At 37.8% G+C, this 20202-nt stretch overlaps 1 long non-coding RNA gene across 1 annotated transcript; it reads left to right on the forward strand.

Annotated features, from left to right (window-relative positions):
• The first annotated feature begins 8319 nt into the window (after positions 1-8319).
• LOC122217721 lies at positions 8320-17614 on the forward strand. The gene is made up of 4 exons (XR_006201644.1): positions 8320-8405; positions 9640-9783; positions 10415-10516; positions 17459-17614. It is a non-coding gene; the product is annotated as an uncharacterized LOC122217721 (long non-coding RNA).
• Positions 17615-20202: the final 2588 nt, after the last annotated feature.

Genomic DNA, 20202 nt, shown 5'->3' on the forward strand with positions numbered 1-20202 from the left:
AATGGCCACAGATGTCTAATAGTTACCTTCTCTAAAATTGAATAACCATTTGATGGATATCTTGGTTTTGCATCTCTCACCAGAATGTTGAAATAAATTGTGGGATATATTTTTCCCTAGAAACAGGATACTCGCTGTTTTTTGGGGAAATAGTTGGGTGAATAAAGCGGAGGGATTGGTTTAGGTTAAGAACAGCAAGATTCTGCGCTACTAGATGTTTGAAAAATCCATAGGAATAAAAGGTGGAAAAGATCAATTAATCAAATAATTTATTTTAATAATATGTGGCTTGCCTAATTGACATCATATCAAACAGTGAGCATTTAAAAATACAAACTGTTAGTTCGAGTCTGTGTTTTGAGACTATACAAACACTTACACAGAGACATCTGACTTAAAAAAATTGTTTTGAACACCCACCAGGATGAACATCTGTTTTCCATTGACTGTCCTTATGCTCTTGGTTTAGATGCTCTAACACTGATTTTTTTTTTTTTTGAGGTGTGACATTGCAATCGCTTGATAATTTTAATCATTACAGTAATATCTTTGTGAAAGAGGAAAATTCATGACTCAAGAAGCATCTGTTTAATTAAACAGATGGTAGGTAATAGTCATTTGGTTTAAATCATCAAGTGGGTATTTTTTCTGGGATATTTTCTCAAGCTTTAATAAATAATAAGTTTCCTTTTACTTACTACGTTCCCCAAATTATATTTAAATAATTAACTCCAATAATAAAAATAGTCAAGGTAATAATTTTAAAGAAGCTTTAAAAGAAACCAACATGTAAGACCGTGTTTTATAAGAATTTTATTATATCTTTATTGTCTCACATCATAGGACTTACATCCAGAGAGCTTCCAACTTAAACTTTTGCTAGGGCTTTATCACCTATGCAGTGATTCTCAATTGGGACCTCACATTAGATTTCCCTGCTGATGCCCGGGCCCCATACCAGATCATTTCAATCAGAATTTCTGGGGGTGGGAATCTTACATCACTATTTTATTTGTCTCTTCTGATACTCAGCCTCAAGGAATCTCTTTAGATCAAACTAATCACTAGGTGGGAAGAACTTAGTTTTCAAAAATCATCTCAAATGGTCATTGCTTTTCTTCTTATACATCAAAAAAAAAAAAAAAAAAAAAAGCAAAAAACAAAACCCAAAAAGTGTAAAGATAATTTAGAAGCAATAAGATCTGCTGAGAGCATTAGTTTTTCCCTGTTTATTTTTTTCCTGAGTCTGAAGGAAATGATCCCTTTTCCCTTTTTTTTTTTAAATCTGATAAGAGCAGAGAAACAACCTTTTACCTCTTTAAGTCAGAGCAATAATAGTAAACATTAGCTCCTAGTGGCTCAACTCTCTCCTCCTCTTTCATCTTTCAGAATTTCTTATCCTTAGCTTGAGCTAGGACACTTGTGTCTTGCTAATTTTTGCGTATCAAACACCTGGTGCGTTTGGTCTGGTATATAGAAGGCGCTTAAGAAGCAAAAACGGGATAATTGTGTGTATCAAGCATTCACCTAGAAGATTTTTTTAAATTTTACTTATTTATTTTAAGTAATCTCTACACCCAATGTGGAGCTTGAACTCATGAGCCCAAGATCAAGAGTCGCATGTTCTTCTGACTGGGCCAGCCACACACCCCTGAAAGGAGATATTTATAGGTATCCCAGAGGGCTTTATATTCTTCATAGCTGTATTGGCAGTGTAATCTTTTTTACAGAATACAGGGATGATATGCATGTTAAGAATACATACATTTACATGACAATTATTTTAATTCAAAAAGCTGATTTTGCAAGTTTGTGTGTAAATTTTTGTGCACACCCACACATATCACTTGATTTTCATAATAATCTGAGGCAAATTTGCCAGAGATTGATTGTCTTATGTTACAAGTGGGTAAATTGAGGTTCAGAAAGGTTAGGTACTAGCCCAGTGTATGCAACACCCAGCTAGCGGTAAATAGGGGTTGACAATCTAGGGCTTGAGATTCATATTCCCTTTCTTTTCCCACAACACCTTATAACCCCTTGCAGGGTGAAGGCATATGGATCAAATCTGCAGCTGACTCAAGGGATGATAGAATCAGAACTCTAAAATATTTCAACAGGTTAGAATGCTGGCCAAGAAAACCCAAAAGATGAAATTTAATAGGGAAAAATATAAGGTCCTAAGTTTAGATTATAAAAGAAAATTCTCAAGTGCAGATTTGGGAGGGGAAGAGGGGCCCTAGCTTGTTCATGTGAAAAACTATGATTATGAGATAAGCACACTGTGGACTAAAATGCATGGTGCAAAGTTACGTTGCTTTGATAGCATTGTCAAAAATATAGTATGGTCTGTGAATGAGAAGAGTCCCACGTTCCCATGTTCTTATCCATGTTGGAAATAAACCACTTAGAATTTTGTAGTCATTTTAGCCACCATATTTTTTAAAAAGTTTATTTATTTTGAAAAAGAGAGAGAGGGAGAGAGGTAGAGAGGTAGAGAGAGAGAGTTCCAAGCAAGCTCTGTGCTGTCAGCACAGAGCCCCATGCCGGGCTCCAACTCACAAACCATGAGATCATGACCTGAGCCGAAATCAAGAATCTGATGACTGAGCCACCCAGGAGCCCCTTAGCCACCACATTTTAAACAAAACAGTGACAAACTGATGTTTGTTTGGAGGAAGGTGACCACTGTCACCCACACGTTAGCTGACATCCTCAACATGTAGATCATCCTGGACCACCTCCTTCCAGTCCAGGATTCATGGGCAGTTTAATGGCCTTAAGAAACATTTATGAATTCACAGGGGCTTAAATTCTCTTGTAACTTCTGATTCTAAGTTCCTGATTCTTTAAATATAAATAACAGTATTTTTTCTGTACTACCCTTACTCTATTCTTCATGAACCCAGCTAGATCAGGGTTGGTTGTTGTTTTTTTTTTTTTTTTCCCCACTTCCACAGAATTCCACTCACACAAGGCTTTTAGGGGCTAAGAGATTTGCTGGCAATTAGGGGAGAAAAGGAAGGTTTAAGGAGCAGGAACAATAAAAATTTTAAATTGAAAAACAAACATTCCAGGGGCACCTGGGTGGCTCAGTGGGTTAAGCCTCCGACTCCGGCTCAGGTCACGATCTCGCGGTCCGCGGGTTCGAGCCCCGCGTCGGGCTCTGGGCTGATGGCTCAGAGCCTGGAGCCTGCTTCAGATTCTGTGCTTCCCTCTCTCTCTGCCCCTCCCCCGTTCATGCTGTGTCTCTCTCTGTCTGAAAAATAAATAAACGTTAAAAAAAAAATTAAAAAAAAAAAAGAAAAAACATTCCCTTTGTTAAAAGTCCTTTTCTTTCGCTTTTTTCTTCCTTCCTTCCTTCCTTTCTTCTTTCTTTCTTTCTTTCTTTCTTTCTTTCTTTCTTTCTTTCTTTCTCATCCTGCTTCTGGAAATTTCTTAACATCTGCTGATATGTTCTCAGCACTCTGATCTTACTGACTGCTCTCACTCCATTTCATTTTTGTTCTTCACTCACTTCCTCTTAGATTTCTTGCAGGAATTCCATGTTTCTCAGATGACTGCATACACCAATTCACTTTTTGTCATTTCTTACTCTTAAATTCAGTTGTAGCCAACCTATACATATACAAAGAAGGCTAAGATGCTGAGTTAAACAAAAGGGCCACTCCATGATTTCTTCCCTACCAGAAGCCCTCCTTTCTAGAATAGAATTGTGCATTTAACTAGCGTTTTATCTGTCTGTTAAATCAAGTAAATGAAGGGTTTGAAAATGGCAGCTTCCTAGCACATATTTTAACTAATTTAAAATAATTAACTCATTTAAAATTGCTGTGAGGGCTCATTCTACCTTCCCCATCATAATTTATATGAATAGAAACTATTCTTCTTTTTGACCAGAGATAATGCATGTTATATAAACTCAGTTGCTTTGTCATTACAAAAAAATACTGTTGGTTATGACCATATCAACATTAGGTTAGGAAAAGAATAGTGTAGTAACTGTACAAATGGAATGGATCTAGGACAGAGAAGTCAATGACATTTGGAATAGAGATCATGTGGGATTTGCCTTGTTATAGAAATGAATCAAGGGATTGTTTCCAGTGTTCAGGCAGTAAAAATAGAAAGGTTATATATATAAGGCAATTATTTTAAAAACATATGTACATTTCAAATACATGTGAATACATGAATATATCTATACATAATACATGTGTACACCAAATTCATTCATTTACCTTCCACAATTTTAATGAGTAAACACAACTAGAATAATCTCTTCCTTCATGGACCCTGCTTTCTCTCTAAAGATGGTGGATTTTTTCCCAAAGATGCTAACATGCCTGGTGAGAACTAAATGTTTGTGAGACTTTAGCAATGAAATATGACCTGCAAATGTAGTATTTGTTAAGACTACTTGAAAGATTAGAGGAAACCAATGGTGTCTGTAAGGCAGGGCAACTTTTCCTCAGCTCAGATGGGTGTGGGAAGGCACCCTTCAAACAATGACTCAGTCTCTTGGGACAGAATATAATAAGTACCATATACAATGACTAATAAAATTAGGGCTTTAGATCATCTCATCTACCTCGTTATGTTGGTGGTAATGCTTGTTCCTTATAACAGCAGCAAAGGCAGAGTAAGCAAACTTCCTGAAATCATGTTTTCTACATTAAACTAGCTGTCCCATTTAGTAGCACAACTTGCCTAGCCCTGGACATTGGAGGCAACACTATGTGGAGAAGGAAGACATAAAAAAGAAGAATGAAGATGATTTACATAGCACATACTGTGAATCAGACATTGTCCCAAACAGTTTTCGTCTATTAACTCATGCATTCCTCTCCACAATATTATCACCTGTAGAGGCCACTTTTAGGCAATGGACTTGAGCAATGGAAACCCGAGTGAGGTAAAGGGGCCACAGTGACCACTGGCTGAATGCAAACAGGCCCATCAGGCGACCCACCTCAAAATATCCACTAGCAGTAGCTCACCAATAGGCTACTTACAGGTGCCAAAAAAGGAAAATTCCATACATTCCCATACCTCTTCACCTCCCCCCCTTTACTACAGCCCTCCTCACCACCGCCTTTTGGCAGGTGGTCTCTCCTTTGCTGTCCTGGCCGCTGCTCCCTTGCAGCGTGTTCAATAAACTTTTATCTCTTTTGTTCTGCCTTCAGTAAATTCTTTCACTGCCCGAGCCACGACCTCCACCCAAGCAAGTCACAACGCATCCTATCCATCGTTCAAATGAGGAAAACGAGGCGCACACAGACAAATGATTTTCCAGTGTCCCATGGCTAGTAAATGGTGGAGCTGGGAATTGAGTCCTAGCTGACAGGTTTCAGGGATGTACTTTTAACTACTATGTTATTCTTTCATTTAGAAGTAGTCGACGTAGTACCAGCTCACAAGGATCTAAGCTTTATTCCAGTAGAAGTGGCACAAAGTCTTAGCATACTAAAGACAGTGTATGAATATGTGATATGGAAATGGTAGAAACAAGAGGTCTGAGGAGAAAGGTGAAGCAAGGCGGGCTGGTGGAGAAGCTTACTGGAAATGGTTCTTGGTCTCCATCCTGAAGAAGGAAGCATGAAGCTGCATTTCGGCCATCTGATTTGGTGAATGTGTTCAGGATGCACTGAAGGCATTTATTTACCTCCCCTTATGCAGTGTACAAAGTGTGCTTTTGTTTTATTATTTCATTAAAGTAAAATTTTAATTAAAATAAAAATTTGAAATTTCACTTGATATGCAAAAGAACTCGCAGAGGTATTATCTCTGTGTTTTCCAGATGAGAAAAAAAATGGCATCCCTTTGTCCCCAGAAGTACCAAGGTTGTGGCCTGATTCTGGGCCAGGCCACATCCTGGGCGGAGGGGGGGAGGTGGGGCGGACCATGGTGCAAGTTGGGAGGCTGTTATATAAGTCCAGACTTTTCTAAGAATGTGAAAGATTCTCACCTAAGGTTGCTGTCTGCCTCAGTTTTTCTGATATAAGATAAATCAAAAGAATTAACTTTAGAGTCACAGGTTTAATTCCTTTATTTATAGAAACTGCTGGGTTGTGTTTTATGCCGAGTGTCAAGGTCGGTAAAAGACTAGCTTCCCAGGCGAGACCACTTAACAAACTGCTTCAGAATTCTGTGCCACTAAAAACCTGCCACATAGTGATTAATCGGAGAAGGGCAGTTTTATTAGGGTAAAAACACACACGACAGGGTCAGATTGTTGGGCTGGAATCCTGGCCTTATCTCTCACTACCTGTGTGGTGTTGGACACATTACTTACCCTCTCTGTGCCTTAGTTTTCTCATTTGTAAAATGTGGACAATTACCGTGTAATTTTAAAGGTGTGTATGCGTGTGTGTGTGTGTGTGTGTGTGTGTGTGTGTGTGTGCTTAATGATGCTATGAGCTTAAGAATTTGAGCATATAGTAATGTTAAAGGTGTGTTAAGTGTTGTATCCAACCCCACCTTCCCCCTTCTTCCCGCAACTAAAATGTCGGTTCCAGGAGCAGAAATTTTTGTGTGTTTTGTTCACACTGTATTCCAGGCCCCTTGAGCAGTGTCTACACTTAGCAGTTGCTCAGTAAATATCTGTTGATTGGGAGGGTCTCTTTTCAACATTTTTTTGCAGGAAGTGAATTGGGTAAACAATTTACTTAAAAAAATGTATCTAGTATCAAACATGTGAAGAAAGGAGGAAACTAAATAAAAATCCAATTCGTAGATGTTTTTAGTTCACAATAAAATTTATATCACAATTAAGACAATGAAGAGAGGACATTTTTCTATGATAGGAATCTGAATTTTGTTGTTGGAAATGCTGTCATCTGAACAATTCACCTATGAGAGAAAAGCAAAAATAAAGAAAAAAGCAAAAACCTAAGTAACAGACAAATGGACAAAGAAGGAATGCAGTTGCCTCCCTGACTATTTATTCCCGTCTTAAGTCCTGCAGAATAAGAAATGAACTACTCAGTTCATTGACTCCTAACAGTGAGTCAACATATTTGCATAAACACTGCAGTGTGTTTGTACCACATTTTCCATTGTTTTCTTTCAAGTATAAATTTTGTTGAAATGAACTGTATTCATTAGTGGGAGACTTTGCAATCAACTTTGTCCCTAGGGAATTCTGAGACCTAACTGCCGTCTCCAAGATCAGTCAGCAATTTAGAGTACATCTATGGTCCTTTCACAAAAATGTAATGGGAGATGAAGGCTGAAGTGGGGAGGAAAGAAATGTCAAAGAAAAACTCCAGAGCCTTGTGGTTAATTCAATAATGTTATGGTGCAAAATGACCCTTTATCATTCCAGCAGCAAGTGATTTTCTCTTCCAACCTGCTGGAAATTTTCCGTTCAGGGAGAGGGATCAGAGACACAGGAGAATGTGTGATGCCCACAATGCTTCTTGGCCAGGAAGGAATTTATCATCTTTTTTTTTTAATTGATTTCTTTTGAGAGAGAGAACGAGAGAGAGAGTGAGCATGAGCAGGAGAGGGGCAAACAGAGAGGGAGACAGAGAATCCCTCTGTGTTGTCAGTGTAGAGCTCAACATGGAACTCAAACCCACGAACTGTGAGATCATGACTGGAGCCTAAATCGAGAGTTGGATGCTTAACCAATTGAGCCACCCAGGTATCCCTGTTTATCATCTTTCAATACTACTGAGTCATTACAAGGTAAGACAAGAAGACAGAGAATGAAGAATGCGAAAACAAACACAAAAATACTTCTACTTGTTTTTGTTAAAAATGCGTATACTAAGTAAAAACTGAAACTCATTTTAACTTCAGCTTGAACTCAGGCTCTTGGCTAACTGAAATAAAATTGTCATCATTTGACACGGCCCTTCACTCTCACAGCCTGTTTCAGGATGAAAACATCATTAGGGCAATCTTGAAGCATATGAAGAGGGTGGGGTGCTTTCTGCAGTTTTGTGTTTCAGAAGCAGAGGAGGAAGCCTGGAGAAAGACAAAATTACTGTAACAGACACAAATCAAACTTAATCACCCACTCATATAATGTGAAAGCCTTTCTGATCTTTTAAGCTTGCCTGTAATTTATCTTTGGAGTCTCTGCCTGTGAAAGTGAAAAGTTGAGAAGGAACCTGATAGAAGACCCTATTAAGCTCAGTAACTGTGGAAAGCCTTCATGGAAACCAGCGAAAGCATCTGCTAAAGAGAAAATCATAAAGGCTCATGTTCCCAGACAAAGATTGGAATGACCCGGTCATATTATGGTGTCACAATTAATGTTCTTTTTAAGCTTCAGGTGCCTTTAAGGTTCTTGGAGTCCAACATGGTTTCCTTCATAAAAAGTAGGACAAAGCTGAGTATATGCAGCTGTGTTTTACTTCATAAGAATCAACAGGGAATCAACAAAGATGACAAAGGTAATTTGGAGCCCTTAGATGATGAGACTGAGTGCGGCATTTCACACAAATTAACTGTGAAAAGAAATTGTAAGAGGCCTTTATGGAAACCTTAGGTTTCCCAATGAATCCTGATTTTTAAAATTTTATGTATGTATGTAATCTCCACACCATACATAGGGCTCGAACTCATGACCCAGAGATCAAGAGTCACATGCTCTACAGTGGAGCCAGCCAGGTGCCCCCAATGAATACTAATTAAACTGGAACAGTGAAACAACTTGACCTGGGGTCTGACGACTAAGATTTGAACTCAGTTTTCTCATTTTCTACCTGACAAACTGTGGGAAAGTTACTTCATTTCTCTAAGCCTCAGTTTTCCTCATTTGTAAAATGGGATAGCACAGTTGTGAGAATTAAATGAAATAGGTATAAAAACCCATCCTCTATTTTGTAGGTACTCCATATGTTTAAAAAGACAAACCCCAAATTATAATTCTGGAAACTAGCTTTATCACACATTATGAATTTATCTACATCTGTGAAATGTCTGGTTTTTTTTAATAGTCCATAAGATGACTCCTTTTTGTGGGGACAGAGGGAGGGCTAAACTCTGAACAATATGAGCATGAAGCCATAGCATCCCAAACTTGGGAGATTGTTGTAAAGACAGATTCTCTTTATTGTTTACCTTTTCACTTGAAAGGAAAGGGCTTTAAAACATGTTACTGTATTCCAGATAGAAAAAAGGGAGTGGATTGTTAATGTAGAATAATTAATTGACTGGTTCTCTACTTCCAGTTATGAGGCACATTTCATAACTATATACAGTATCAATATATTCACTCCCATTTTTCCCAACTCATAGTTTTTTTTCTTTATCTTATTTAATACCCTACTTGCTTAAGTAAATATTTCAATAAGTATTTATGTACTATGTCTATATAGTAGGGCAATTCAAATAAAAACACAGCTTATTTTGGTATTGTCACTCTTGTGTGTTAAAACAGGGAAAGGATCCAAGAATATAAAATATCTCACATAAAGTTTCTTGAATGGTTATTCTCACTTTAAGAGAGAGAAGTCCAATTTATGACTATAGTAACAGGTTCAACATGAATGTGGCAATAGATATAAATTATGTTGAACTGGTTTTAAAGAAAATAAACTGTTCCTTCCCATGAACCTTCACCCATTTGAAGCTTTTGAAATATTTAGATAAAATTTTCTCTCTCATTTTCATCTGCCTTTGTAGTCTGACTTTGAGCCAGGACTTGAAGCAGACATACTGGGCTCTTGCGAAAAAGCTTGTTCCCACAAGATTGCCAGCCAAATTTTGCAGACTCAAGATGTTTGGAGAGTTTGAATAATCATCACAATTTTTGGACGTCTATCTGAGGTAAACATAAATGCCAAACCTTGAGGGTCTCACTATTAGTGTAAGTATGATTCAGTATGAGGTATTTCTGTCCTTGGCCGGTTGATAGAAGATAATTATAAGATTCTTTAATTGAAATTTAATTAGAAATACAAAGTGATACATGTTAGTTTATAAAATATCACAGTGAAACAATTTGCTCCGGTATACCAGATGAACAGAAAACAAATGAACACATTCTTAGAACTAAGTGACCCTCCAATCTTTGGAAAGATTTTATAATTGATTGATCGATTGACTAAAACATTTGTTTGTTATCACAAGTAACACTTTAAAGGGCTATAGCTGTTTTACATTCTCCCCCTAAACAACATAACAAAATTCCCAAAGGCATATCCTTTTAAGAAATGTGTCTGTAGTAAAGGCAATTTGTAAATGCTAAAAGTCGAGGACATTTTTTTTAATGGTAAATATTTTAAAAGGTAATACAAGGGAGGTAATAGTGGGAAAGGGACTAAGAGGGGTGGCTTCATGTCTTCAAGGCCAAGAGTGCTTTATCCTGACCGGGATAAAAGTTGTTAGAGAGTTTGTGGCAGTGAGAAAAAGAGCCTTCTCTAACATGTCATTTCCCTTCATTTTGTTTTGCTGAAAGGGCAAAGGGAATCCATTTGGGCTAAAGAAGGGCTGATGTGAGGCATCAGAAGTCAGGGGTCTTCTATGAAAGTCCTGCTCAGGAGAGAGTCATATGTCTGAGGTAATTCAATTATTAAAGCTAACAGTCGAAGAAAGAGGAGCGGGAAGCTTCCAGCCTTAAGAAAAGTTTCAGGATACTTCTACGTAACTGTCCTTTCTATTAAGAGAAGTAAAGGGTGATTAACAAGTTAAAATTTAAGTGAAGCCTCTAACTGACACCTTGGTGCTTAGAGTTCTTTAAATCTTGTAAATTACACACCACGCTGCTTATGTGATTATTTATTCGATAAAGCAGTAGTTGTATTTTTACGTAGAAAGAATATGAGCCTGGATTGTGTGCTGAATTCCTGCTTTTGCTTAGTTACCTCCTGTAAGACTAATTTTTGGACTTTTGCCATTCACGTGTTCACCTTCTTTTGTTTTAAGAATAATGACTAAAAAGCTTTGACTTTTACTTTATAGATTTTTGTTATGGATCTCAAAAGGGGAGATTATAAACTTGAAGAGGTGACTATAATTCACTTTGCCTAAACTTGCTGAGTTTCTCAATAGAAGAGCAATTGGTATTCAGATGGGTTAATTCTCATTGTGCTGTAGCCAGTATTGCAAGATGTGCAACATCCCATCTCATTAAATGCTATAAACGTTTCCCACCCACTGTGGTAATGTGCAGGGTAATAACACCGTACATTTCCAACTGGTCCTTGAAGAGTAGTATATGCATAGCACTCCAGTACCTGCCCCACCCCCCACTCCAATCTCCCTGCCACAACCACATAAAAACCACTGGCAGAGGATTTGTAGGTTTAGTTCTTCGAATCTCAATTATTGTAGAAAATTAATGAGCAGCTCTGATACTAAAGGAAAGACCCAATTAAGAATCAAAAAATTCAGGGGTGCCAGGGTGGCTTAGTCGGCTAAACATCTGACTCTTGATTTCGGCTCAGGTCATGATCTCACGTCATGAGACAGAGCCCCAAGTTGGGATCTGCACTGGGGGAGGAGCCTGCATAAGATTGTCTCTCTCCCTTAACCCCTCCTCTGCTTGTGTATACACACACATGCGTGTATGCACGCCCTCTCTCTCTCAAAAAAAAAAAAAAAAAAAAAAGAATCAAGAAATCTAGATTCTAGTTTTAATACTGAATCTGTTGGAAAATCTTTGAATTCCTTGAATGTCAGTTTGCCTATCTATTAAATGGTAATCAACTTTCCTATTTAATAAATTCTTATGAAAATTAAGAGATCTTATGTACACTAAAACACTTGTAAAAGTATAAAAATCTAGGGGTGCCTGGCTGTCTCAGTTGATAGAGCATGTGACTCTTGATCTCAGGTTGTGAGTTCGAGCCTCACATTGGTATCGAGATTACTTAAAAAAATAAAATCTTAAAAAAGTATAGGGGCAGCTGGGTGGCTCAGTCGGTTAAGTGTCCACCTTCAGCTCAGGTCATGATCTCACGGTTTGTGGGTTCGAGCCCCGCATCGGGCTCTGTGCTGACAGCTAGCTCAGAGCCTGGAGCCTGCTTCAGATTCTGTCTTTCCCTCTCTCTGCCCCTCCACTGCTCTGTCTCTGTCTCTGTCTCTCTCTGTCTCTCAAAAATAAAGAAAACATAAAAAAGTTAATAAAAAATTATAAAAGTCTATATAAGTAAGTATTACGAATAATCCTCAGCAGTCATCTTTTGGTAATGTAATAAATGATAATCAACTTACATGAAGAACATGTTATGTTTTAGACATTGTTCTAAGGACTGTAGAGGATTGAAAGGAGAGTAACTCATGAGTCCTGTGTTTATCTCTTGTACTGCAGAAGGGAAGATAGAATGTATTTGCGGTAATAAACAATGAGAGCCAGATATGTGATGTTAGCAATATGTACTAGAAAGGTTTAGAATTACACTATATGTTAACTAACTTGGGTTTAAGTAAGAAAAAAAAAATAAAGTTTTAGAAGAGAAAACATATTCAGTGAAAGATGTAAAAAGTTGAAAATTGTGAAGGAACCACTTCCCTTATTACAACAATGGAGATATATGGTTCTCTTTCATCATAATACACATTAGGAAAGTATCAATATTCTCCATATGGATATTTGTATAGGTAATAGATCTTGGGGATATAAATGACTAAAACTTTCTTCTGTGGGAAATACTATCAGATAACTAATTTGCACTAATAAGACAGAGAAGGAATGGTTGAAGAGAGCAAACATATTAGAATCAAACACATAGGGCAACAGATAAAATATCCTCTGACTGATTTTCAGACCATCTTGTTGCTCTTGGTGTCCTTGTATTCTCTGTCCTTCCTCTGGCTCTGGTCTTGCCCCTATTGGCTTTGGTCTCTGTGCCCTGGAATCAGTCCTTGCTTCTCCTTGGACTTGGCACTCATAGATATGTAGTTTGACCTCAGCTTGGAACCCTGGAAACCCATCCCTAAGGGGCTGACTCTTTGACTTCAGGTTTCCTTTTGAAATCTAGTATGCACCCTGGAAAGAGATTTTCTACCCTTGTTTGCTAACATGTTAGAAGCCTCTCAGCAAAAAGACATACCCATGTTAGAAAAACCCAATGAAGCATTCAATATACCCTCCAAGATTATTTGACTATTCAAATATTTATTAACCTGAAATTTCTCAATGACATTGTCAGTTGCCAAAACTTGCATTTCTACTCTTCCTTCTTTATCTTTTGATGTAACAAACACTTCCCCTCTTTGTTGAAAATGACCTTCTTTAGCTGTGACATTGAACTCTCCAGATTCTTCTTTGTTTCTGAACACTCCTTCTCAGGTAGCACTGTTTTTTTTTTTTCTCTCAGCTACCCTGAGTGCAGGGCTTCCCACAAGTCTCTGTCATCAGTTTTTGTCTCTCTTGTTTATATATCCCATGGCCCAGCTATAGTCACACCTGAAATTCCTCCCTAGCTCCAGCCTCCATTTCAGACCATGGGCAAGACCTTTTATATGAATGCCCTACCTATAGTTCACACCCAAAATAAATGTACGATCAACTTTTCCCTAATATCCAGTATAAATCTCTTCCTCCTCTGTCTTTCCTAACTGGATGGCATTTAGTCGTTCCGACTAAGAATTTGAAGAATCATCTTCATTTCTTTCTCCTTTATTCTTAATTTCAATAACTGACCAAATCATCAAAAATATCTTCAAAATGCTCCTTGAGTCTGGCCTCCGATTTTTATTGCTGTAGCCTTTTCTCCCTCAGTTTCTTGCTGGAAACTAGTGTAACAACAGTCTAATTGAGTTAACAGCCTCTAGTCTCTTTCCCTGGCAATTAATTTTATTCACTGCTACAGAGTTACTATTTTCTTCTAAATTAATTTAATTATGAAAGTCATAAAAGACCATTCTAAAAATTAAAACAACAGCAGGGTAGAGAGGTAAAAGTGAGTCCTTCTCTCTCCTTCCCTCAACTCCCATAGGTTTGATGTATATTCTTCCAGACCTCATTCTAAAACATATACACTCAAATAAGATTTGCATTATTGCCCTCAAGGGTTCAGTACTTCTGTGAAATGTCAGGTGTTAGACAGATTCTCCATTTTGAGTAACCTATTTTGATTCTTTAGAAGCTTTTAGAATTTTCTCTTTCATCTTGAGAGTTTATCAGGAGCCCTGTAAGTCTTTTAACCTATATTCTACCCAATGCTTCCTTCATGTGTCTTTCAACGCAAAAATGCCTGTATTTCTTCAGCTAAGACTAATTTTCTTCTATTGTTTCCTTCAGTAAATTATTTCCCCTCCATTATTTCTTTCTCTTAATGGGAATTCTACTGGGTGGATCTTGGCCTCATGAATGTCCTTCCAGTCTCTACCCTTTTCCTTATATTTGTCATTTCTTTTTCTTTGTGATCTGCATTCTAAGAAACTTCATAGCTTTCTTTCCATATAATTAGTCCTTTCATTTGATTTTTCAGACTATCCATCGAAATTTTTACTTTTTACATTCTATTTTATGCATGTATATATGTATGTATTTAAAGATTTTATTTTGGGGGCGCCTGGGTGGCTCAGTCAGTTGGGCGTCCGACTTCAGCTCAGGTCATGATCTCTCAGTCTGGGAGTTCAAGCCCCGTGTCGGCTTTGTGCTGACAGCTCAGAGCCTGGAGCCTGTTTCAGATTCTGTGTCTCCCTCTCTCTGACCTTCCCCCATCCATGCTCTGTCTCTCTCTGTCTCAAAAATGAATAAACGTTAAAAAAATAAATAAAGATTTTATTTTTTTATTTTTTTTTTTATTTTTTTTTTTATTTTTTTTTTTTATTTTTGGGACAGAGAGACAGAGCATGAACGGGGGAGGGGCAGAGAGAGAGGGAGACACAGAATCGGAAACAGGCTCCAGGCTCCGAGCCGTCAGCCCAGAGCCTGACGCGGGGCTCGAACTCACGGACCGCGAGATCGTGACCTGGCTGAAGTCGGACGCTTAACCGACTGTGCCACCCAGGCGCCCTAAAGATTTTATTTTTAAGTAATCTCTACACCCAACATGGGGCTCGAATTTACATTCCCAAGGTAAAGAGTCACATGCTCTACCTACTGAGCCAGCCAAGCACCCCTTTGCCATTCTACTTTAAATTTCACTGTCTTATTCTTTTTTCTTTTGCCAAAATAAACACATTTTTACTTTATCAGAACTATGTCTTCCTACTGTTAATTAGAAGTAAAAAATATATATATCTGTTTTTAAATTTTTCTTTAAATGCCTTTGCTTCCTCTTGAGATTAGCCCTATTTGTTCATCTTTATGAAAAGAGAGAAGGAAAGTTCTTTCATGCTACTTATTTCCCTGTAATACCTGGTGATTCTTGGTGGTTAGATAATACTTATGAATAAAGCACTAGGATGACTGGTGTAAGCAATGTGCTGTGGTTCCTTTGAGTAGTAAAGATCTTATTGCCTTGCAGGTTCTTTGTAATAAGAGTAAGGCTTATGAATGGGAAGATTCCCCTGTAAGACACCCTACCCTTACCCTCAAATTGCCAAGTCAGGAAAGGATTTGCTCCGGTGCGAGAGTACTTTTCTGTTACACATGTCTTCAGTAGGGTAGCTGTTTCTGTTGACCTGATGGCCAGCACCAGGTTTATATCTGCCTTGTATCTGCACTGTATGAGCATTTCTATCAGCATTTATAATTTTCCTGGTAGGTGTTTTTTCAGTATGGCCCAGAGTTTTGGTTCACTTAAAAGCCTCATATCTTGAGTTTCTGAGGCCAAGTTCATTGGAAATGAGACAGAAAATACGTGATATGTGGCATCACCTATTGTCACACCAAGTCATTCACTCCTTCTAACCTTATAGCTCTGCTCCAGACAGCCTTGGCACTTTATCATTCCCCCTGCTTTAAGATGAATTACATCCATACCTGGGACATTTTCTCCAGAGATTTGGAGACAGCCTTTAGTCTGTATAATTTGTTCAAGCAAAATAATCATAAGGATCTGACCGTTGATTTTGGATTTATCATAATCAGCTTAAAAATCATATGTAGTCTTTTGAAGCGATGTATTTTGTTACTCCAAAACAGTCTTATTACCCAATATTCTAATGAACGGTAGAAAAAGAAAAAAATCATCACATAGCCCCAGTTATACATGTTCATTTCTATCTATGTATAGATTTATAAATTTCTCTTCTATAAGCAATAGCTAATAATATAATGTGTTATTTTCCTTTGCCTTGAATTAGGAGTATGTAATAAGAGAGAGAAAACTTTTTAAATATGGTTTATAGTTTGCACAAGAATTTCTCCCAGGGAGAGAATTCTCTGTTGAAAATATCTAGGGGCCAGATGATGCCAAGACTTCTGAGGAGGACAACATTGCCCTGACCGGTAGAGGAAAAACAATTTGGAGCTTCTGCTGCAATGCAGAAGGGAAGAGAAAGTTGAGAAGTAGAGAGGATTAGGGAGAGAGGTGACAGCGAGATGGGGAGAGGAGAGGGCTATGTGTTGAAATCTCACAACGGCATGGTGGTCATTAGTGGCTATCGGTGAACACGGATGTCTTAAAATGGCACAGAGCTCCCCAGATGATCTGCCCTCTTAGCTCACTTATATATATTGTGGATATTCCTGTGATCTCTCACCTGCCTCCTTTGACACCATTTTCTGTGAAGGTTATTAAGCTAGATAATGTGAATGAAAGCATTTTAAACATGGAACTTAAAGAGATTCTGAATTTTCACATCTGAGTCTACTTAGTGCATCACAGAAGCAGCATGTACAGAAACAGTAGCCCAGTTGGTGAGGAAGGAAATGGAAGAAATCTAGGGTACATTTTAAACTTTCACAAACCATAAACTCAGCAAGAGTAGGAGACAGTTATATTTGTGTCTTGAGAGGCAGAAACTTCCAATTACATTTATATGCATTGTCTATCTCCCTCCCCCAATTCTAGGTTTACTGAAGTGATGGACCAAACTGTTGTGGTACCCTCTGACACCTGACAGAACTTTACCCTCAGGGAGTGTTCTATGAATGTTCATCACATGAACAATATATTTCAAATTCATGCAATAGACGTTCAATAACACTATGGGAACAAAAGGGCAAGGGACCTATTTGCAATGAAATATTTTGTTTAGTGAGAGGGTTGAGATTACTGATCTTAAGACCTAAAGATCTTAAGATATTTTTTTAAGTATATTTATTTATTTTGAGAGAGAGTGCAAGCAGGGGAGGAGCAGAGAAAGAGGGAGAGAGAGAATTCCAAGCAGGCTCTGTGCTCTCAACATGGAGCCCAAAGCAAGGCTCCATCTCATGAACTGTGAGATAATGATCTGAGCCAAAACCGAGTTGACTGCTCAACCGACAGAGCCACCCAGGCGCCCCTCTAGTTTTTTAGATCTTAATTAACTACTTTCTTTTGTTGACAATTGCAGTGAATAAATTAGTTAGCTATTGCTGCTCTATTTCTATCACATTAGATACATACACAATTCCAGAAAGTGAATTGTCATCAAGGATTTTTCCCCCATTTTTTTATAGCATGTAATTATTCCTACATAGAACCTGAGGACCACAGCAAGTTGATGAAATAAAATATTATTAAATTGTATACCATCTGCACTGGTGGGAAACCTGGTTGAAAACATAAAATCAGCTTGAAGTTTTCATTAACACAAAAATACACATTTAAGGCAATATTTTAGGTGAGTACATATGTTTAAACATTATTTTCATTTCTTTAATCTGGTATTTATTTTGAAAAACAAAAATGTCAAAACCCAATAAATTCATATGTAATGTTTTGGTTTAAAATTGCACCTCCCCTTGGGAATGCAAGCTGGTGCAGCCACTCTGGAAAACAGTATGGAGGTTCCTCAAAAAACTAAAAATAGAACTACCCTACGACCCAGCAATTGCACTACTAGGCATTTATCCAAGGGATACAGGTGTGCTGTTTCTTAGGGACACATGCACCCCCATGTTTATAGCAGCACTATCAACAATAGCCAAAGTATGGAAAGAGCCTAAATGTCCATCAACTGATGAATGGATAAAGAAATTGTGGTTTATATACACAATGGTGTACTACGTGGCAATGAGAAAGCATGAAATATGGCCCTTTGTAGCAACGTGGATGGAACTGGAGAGTGTTATGCTAAGTGAAATAAGCGCAGTGAAATAGTACCCCAGTGTTTATAGCAGCACTATCAACAATAGCCAACATATAGAAAGAGCCCACATGTCCATCGATGGATGAATGGATAAAGAAGATGTGGTCTATATATACAATGGAGTATTACTCGGCAATCAAAAAGAATGAAATGTTGCCATTTGCAACTACGTGGATGGAGCTGGAGAGTATTATGCTAAGTGAAATTAGTCAGTCAGAGAAAGACCAAAATCATATGACTTGACTCATATGAGGTCTTTAAGAGACAAAACAGATGAACATAAGGGAAGGGAAACAAAAATAACATAAAAACAGGGAGGGGGACAAAACAGAAGAGACTCATAAATATGGAGAACAAATGGAGGCTTACTGGAGGGGTTGTGGGAGAGGGGATAGGCTAAATGGGTAAGGGGCACTAAGGAATTCTCTCCTGAAATCATTGTTGCACTATATACTAACTAATTTGGATATAAGTTAAAAAAATTAAATTAAAATAAAGTAAATAAAATAAAATAAAATAAATAGGTCTAATCAGAAAAAAATAAAAAATAAAATTAAAAAAGAGAAAAGAAAAAAGAAAAAATGATTTACTGATAAAAAATAAAATAAAATAAAATAAAATAATAAAATAAAATTGTACCTCTCTTATTCGATTTTGTATCTTCTGCTGTCCCCTGAGAGCTTCCCCCAGAGAAACTGTGGTTGAGCTGGATCTTAGATAATTTTTGAAAATGCCTCAAAAATTTTGTTATATTAAGTGATCATTCTCAAGTTTTAATAAAGCAGATACAACTTCAACAGAGCAATTTACCAGTCTAATTTTTTGGAGGAGAAAACCAGCTCTGGCATTTCTGTGTGCACCTTGGTAATGAGTTCCGTGAGAGTTTGAGGAGGTCATGGCCTTTTTAACTGTGTGATGCTCTGCTCTCTTTCTTCCTCTGGCTCTCACACTGTGTTTACACCATGCTGCAGGCTACATGACTGAAGAAGGGAGTCTGGGCTCGAAGGGCAGAGCACAGTTCTTAAAGGCACTCCTGATTCTTATGCTAGGCATTTCTTCCTTACCATCAATCTGGATTCTCCTTCCCGCCTCTATTTTAACCCCTAATTCAGACTGTAACCCTGTTGTACCTACCACCCTCCTCACCCTTCCCCCCACAGCATCCTGTGTTCTGTACTCTCCTTAGAGTTCACTCAGTCCAGGAGAACACACACAAAAAGGCCTGAGAATACACCTGTGGTAGCCGCTCTTCAGATAGACTAGTGAGTAGAAGAAAATAGTAGGTTGTTGTTTTAAGTCACTAAGTTTTGGAGTGGTTTGTTATGCACCATTAAATACATAAAACACCGCTTCAAATACGTAAACCATGAACAGTTAGGAAGTCTGCCAAATAGCCAACTTTTGCAGTTAGTAATCCCAGAGACACCACTAACCAGGTCTATGTCCTTGGGTAATTTACTTATCTCCTTGAGCTTCAGTTTCCTCAAATGTAAAATGGTAGTATGATAATAAGAGAGCCCACTCTTTAGAGCTCTTGGAAGGATTGGATGAGAGAATGGATATAAAATCCCTAGAAAAATGCCAAGCATATGGAACGCCCTATTAAGTTTAAGTCATTATTGTTCTCATTGACAGAGAATGCATAAGGAAATTCCACCGATGATATAAAATGTGTTTTTGCACCTTCACATCCTTTATCAAATTTACAGAATTGGAATTGGCTTACTTAAAAATCCTTAAAGCAAACAATGAGGAGTAAAAGGGAGGATAGGGTTGGAAAAATAATTTCCAAGCCAGATAATTTGCCGGTGAGTAATCTAGAATTTACCTTAGCAATTTCAGGGTAAAGCATTTCAGGAATTGGTCATGATCCCTTATCTAGATTTTAAGGATTATGGGTCATCTTATCTCAAAGGTGTGGGAAAAATCAGAAGATGAAGTTATTAGTTGAAGTTATCAGGTGCCAACTAGGAAGAGAGGATAAACTAAATCCCAGATGACTCAAGGCAGGCTTCAGGAAAGGACTGGATCCAAAGGTGTTGTCAAGGTACAAGGAAACCACAAGGGATAATGTACCGCCCTGGGGCTATAAAGCCATGTTACCATTCTTGA

This window comes from Panthera leo, chromosome B1 (assembly GCF_018350215.1).
Source record: "Panthera leo isolate Ple1 chromosome B1, P.leo_Ple1_pat1.1, whole genome shotgun sequence".
Lineage (NCBI taxonomy): Eukaryota > Metazoa > Chordata > Mammalia > Carnivora > Felidae > Panthera > Panthera leo.